Below are 6000 nucleotides of genomic sequence, written 5' to 3' on the forward strand. Positions count from 1 at the left end.
ACAATTTACATATATATATATACCTGTATAAGTAAATTGTAATTTACATATTATTCATATTATGCTAGAGCGCCCACAAAACATAAGAAACGTTTGAGTCCCCCAGTAGAGATGTCCGTTCTCTATCCACTTCAGGATGTCTTAGTTCTCCGTTTTCTTTTTGTGTACTCGCTCAGGGACTCAAGTATTTCTGTATATGACACAGGATGATAAGGGAATTTGAATTTATTTGTTTATTTATTTATATATATAATATACTGTAATATATTAAATATACTGCAAGTATTTTCTTTAATTTATATACGTGTTTTGCGACAAAGGGAGGCTACATTTATGGTGATCGTTAAGGACCAAACTCCGAATCCATGACGTGACTTCTGTTCATTATTTATATCCTAAATTTACCACTGTAGGTAGTTTCAAGAATTAATGCAGTCATTTACTGAATATTCTTTGCAAAAAAATAAATTTTAAATGAATTATTTATAGGAGATAAATATATTGATCAGTAAATATACAGATATGCATTACTGACCACCTCCGAACACAAGGACGGCTAAAAATAGCCACAGGCGGTCACAGTCAAGGTCACTTTCCCTTTCTTGTCACTGGCAAATGGGGGTGGGGGGTGGATGATAATAGCAGCTGTGTTTATTACGGTATGTTAGACTGGTTTATAATACATTTTTATTATTTTAATATACCGGTAATCTTCATTTTAATCCAGCTTCCCAAACGTAAGTTTCAGTATAAAATAATTAGTGGTACTGTAGGACCTTGTGAGTGGTTTACTGTATACATAAATATTACATAAATTATTTCTACAATTCTTCACAAACAAAACACATAAATCAATTGAATATGTGATGTCGAACGTAAACTGTAAACACTGTGTATGATGTAAAGAGAGCGCGGGTGTAAAACGCTATGTAATTTGATTTTCTCTTTTATGTAAAATTATACAATTTACTTATAATATATAGGTATACTGTATACATAAATATTACATACATTATTTCTGCAATTGTTCACAAACAAAACACATAACTCAATTGAACATGTGATGTCGAACGTGAACTGAAGTCACAACAACCGTTCGAGTGGAATCGCGTTAGAGCAAACAAGTTCGCGTTATACAAATATTGTTCCGAATTCATAAATCGCGTTCGATCAAATTCGCGTTATCAAAACACGCGTTATAGCAGAACTCACTGTACTTCCATTATAAAAGTTGAGATGCATTTTCCGGAAAAAAAAATTTAGGCCCAAAAACGTGACCCAAGTACATAATATATGTATGAAATCAGATGGTTTTAACCACATACAATGAGTCAGTTATGATGTAACATGATAATAAATGAACAAAACACTTGAATTTTACTTACCAGAAATAATGTTGAGTGCTGCCGGGGGTTGTGGGATAAAAGTTACTGGGAGTTACCTCCTTAAAACATCAAGTTTAATATTCAATAAGGAATCTTTTATCACCACTTCTTTCACTTGAACTTGGTCTTTTTCCACTCATCTTGAATAAGAATGCTAAGGACAATACAAGTTGAACCTTGATGTAACGGCACTGGATTTACCAGCAACTTGCATTTAATGGCAAAATTTAGAGATTGTGATTTTATTTATATATTTTATTTTATTTTATTTATTTTATATTTATTTATTTATTTTATTTTTTAGGTCTGCCCATAATTTTCCAATAGTTCCTCTACCTGCTGCAGTGCTCCTGCAGACAGTTTGTTTTGGCATTGAAATCCAGCTGGTGCTGTGCTTGTGATCGTCTTAAATTTCTTCTACTTTGTATCAATTATGGCCTCTAAGCGACCTGAAAACCTTACTGGAGTTGCTAGTCACCTAAAGAAGAAAAGAGTTTCCCTGAACATTGTACACAAGGTTGAAATATTATGGAAATTGGTGCCCGGATAATAAAACATTACCAAAAAATAATTAATATTCTCCCAAAAAATCACACACTGGATCCCAGATGAGCTATTGCACTGTAGTATATTCTGAGTCTCTTGCTTTCAGAATGGTAACACTGACCAGCTCTCACTAATAGTGTTGCTAGCAATTGCCATCTCTCAAGCACTGTTGTAGTCACTACTCAAGAGAGCTGGTGGTTACCACAGGATATGTCTTGAGCACTTAGTAAATAATATTGCAGCATATTTATCAGAACTTAATAAATATTATTTTGGTCTCCATATGACCTGGTTTATCCTCACCTTTTCACCTCACCTCATAGTGTTTCATTTATTTATTACTATTATTTACTTTATTAATACTGTACAGTATGTACATTTAGAAAATATTTTTGTTTGCATAGTAATTATAAGTAGATTATTTTATGTGGCAGCCAAGAGAAGGCGCAGAAACTGAACAGGAAACTAGCACATACAGTAATCGAACACACATCAGCTGGGCAGTCACCAGCTGACTCAGAGACGTGTGTGTGTGTGACTATAAAATATGAAAACTGACGTGCATGGGTGTGTATGTGTGTGTGTGACTATAAAATATGAAAACTGACGTGCATGGGTGTGTGTGTGTTGGAAATGAGCACTTCCCACACATACACAGCCATGCACACCAGTTTTCTTATTTTATAGTTTTACATTATATTTTCTTTATTTCGAAGCCACATTAGTAATATCTCCGTTAGCTCGAGTCCCTCAAACCTGGAACTCTCCGATAGCCGGAATTGAAATTTTCTTGGAAATTCATTCCCAAAGCTGTAATTTTCTCGAAAATTCAGGCTTTCGGAACGATTTTCTGAGGGGCACATTTTCTGGAAAATTCCAAGAAAATTTTCCCAATACAGGTTGTACCTCTCTAGTCCGGCATTCTGTGGTCCGGAAACTCCCGTGGTCCGGAACGATTTTGGTTTGTCCAATAGGTAGATGGGCAGCATTATTTTTTTTTTTTTTACTTATCTGAAATATTATTATTATTACAGGAGTATTAAATTTTTGCCCCTCAGGCCCCAATGTGGGTCAGTGACCTATGCCCGGCTGGGCTAATCCCCTTAAAAAAAAAAAAGCCGCGGGAAATTAAGGTTTGTTTACATCCGGCAGTTCGGCTGCACTCTCTCTCTCTCTCTGCTTGTCTATACAGAGTACAACATTTAACCCTTCAATATATATGAGCAGTAAATAAGTGTTGCTTTCATATTCTTATGTAGAGTAATGACGATATATTTTCACATGTGCGCACTTACATACGAGCAGTCTCACTTTTTTTTTTACCATTAATGGTTAGCCACTTATATTGTTCCATTTATTAACATTAAATAACATTACAGGTACTTCAAGCAACCATATTCATTTTTTACATTAATTTTACTACAGCTAAACTCAGGGTCTTATTTTCTTCAGTTTTATATGTAGAACCAATCAGTCACTGGTTTCGTAAGCTTTAACATAAACAATGCCGGCAGCCGTCTCGTCTCCTCTAATATTCCACGTATTATTAATAAATTGTATTGTTAATTTTGCACACACGTACATTAATTCAATAAAAACAAATTCAGAAACATTAATTAAAATATATATGAACAGTAAATGAGTGTTGCTTTCATATTCTTATGTAAAGTAATGACGATATGTTTTCACATATGCGCATTTACATATGCGATCTCTCTTTTTTCTTTACCATTATCGTTAGCTACTTCTATTGTTCCATTTATTAACATTAAATAACATTACTTAAAACAACCATATTAATTTTACTACAGCTACAACCAAGGTCTTATTTTCTTCAGTTTTATATGTAGAACCAGTCAGTCACTGGTTTTGTAATCAACGAAAACAATGCTTTGTCATTTCCTCGTGTTTTAATATTCTACGTATTATTAATGAATTGTATTTCTCATTTTGCACACATAAACATTAATTCAATAAAAAAGACATTCAGTAATAAACAATAATGAATCTTTTGAACATAAGAGAAATGACGCTGTTTACACTATTATGCACGTCGTCTGCACATTGGCGGGCCGTTCAAACCCATCGAAATTCAAGTTTCCGCCGTCAGAATTTTTATTTATTTATTTTTTTGTGTTCCAATAAAATACGTTAAGAATTAAAAACTCGCGAAATTTAAGAAGCTACTATACGACATTTAACCCTTCAATATGTCTTCAAAGAGACCATGACGCAGAGAAAGTGGTGCTAGTGCTTCCAGGCATAAGCACAAGTCACTATCTATCCAGGAAAAGGGTGAATTTCCATGGTCCGGCACCGGTCAGGTCCCGAGGTTGCCGGACTAGAGAGGTACAACCTGTACCTGGAAAATTCCGGGGATGGGGGAGTGTTTTTCCGGGTCTGAGATACAAAAATCAGGCGCATTTTTTGGAAATTCCGAGAAAATTTTTCCGCTAGCTGAAAAATTCCGGGGATGAGGGATTTTTTTTACCCTTTGAGAGAAAATGTAATGCGCAGTTTCTGGAACTTCCGAGAAAATTTTTCGGTTATCCCAAAAATTCCAGGGATGAGGGATTTTTTCTTGCTCTGAGAGTCAATCTCGTTACCTAGAAATCTCTCATTCCTGGAAGTGTTCTGCACCAATTGTTCTGGCTAATGGAGATATCACTGTTGTAATTTTTATTCCTTTGCTCTGTATTAGAAAAAATTATTTTACGAGGGTAGACTATAATATCCTGAGTTATTTATGTCTCATGGGAAGTACATGTTTGTGCGTTTATTTACTTATTCGACTTGAATAGAGGAAACAATGATTTCTTAAAATTTATTAGTTTTTATTACAAAAAACTTACTCCAAATAAATATCAACACCATCTCTGAAATATTTCTAATTTCTAATTAAAATATTATGACAAATATGATAATCTTGGGAGCTTGAAGCAACAGTTTAATCAGTAAACCCCCCCTTCCCCACTTCGATTTAACGGCCAATTGGATTTAATGGCATGGTCCAGGTCCTGTTGATGCCGTTAAATCGAGGTTCAACCTGTACGTATAATAGTCCAGAAAACTGAGGGAAAGCAGAACATTGGTTGGAGATTCGAGCAGACTGAAACCGTTGTTGTTGTTGTGGGAACTCTGGCGCTTTTTTGCTATGACAGATGCAATCACATGAAATAATTTTTTATTTATTTTTTTAATTTTGATTAAAAATCATGATTTTTTTTATTTATTTATTTTTTAAAAGTCAAAATTCTGTAAGGGTGATTTGTTTTTCCATAAACCAAAATTGTGGTCTGAATTTTAAAATACCATAAGTGCAAAATTCCGTAACTGTATCCATTTTAGGCAACATAAAAACAAAGTCAGTGTGTGATGACAAGCCTAGGGTATAATTATTTTACAACAAGCAAATTGGAGGCAAGATGTAAAATTGACTTGTCAACACTTATTTTTCTCTAGCTGTAGAACAAACTGTACATTACCAACTAAAATTAGTTGATAAATAGGATTCACATAGTGAGAGACACTATGCTCCTGAGACAGTATAAACAACAATAATGTACAGTAACTGATAGAACTTCAGTTAAACTAATAGCATGATCAAAATTCTTTCCACAATTAGAATATGTATGTTCCCAACAGTGAGGATTTTCTTTAGTTCTTTTTACACTCGGAACATGAATTGCATAGTTTTACAAAGGATGTCTTTTATAAAATCTGATCCCCAATATTTTATAAGGCCATACAGCAGAGGTATACTGTACATAACATAATACAGTACTGATATACATACACAAACTTTACATGCATTTCTGCACGACTCAACAGTGACTGATACTCTATCTTACATAGTTATACAGTTTCACTATTTAAGGTACATAACCATCACTTGGTTGAAATACTGAGTGAGTTACTGTACACTATTATTCTACATTCAAATGGACATTAGTATCATTCTTAGTAATTTTACTATCAAAATTTGCTTGGCCTGTATGATGTTTATTGTTACTTGATTGAAAGATAAGAGGGTTGTGGAACCTTATTATTGAAGGCATAAAGACCAGGG

The sequence above is a fragment of the Homarus americanus genome, unplaced genomic scaffold (assembly GCF_018991925.1).
Source record: "Homarus americanus isolate GMGI-L3 unplaced genomic scaffold, GMGI_Hamer_2.0 scaffold57980, whole genome shotgun sequence".
NCBI lineage: Eukaryota > Metazoa > Arthropoda > Malacostraca > Decapoda > Nephropidae > Homarus > Homarus americanus.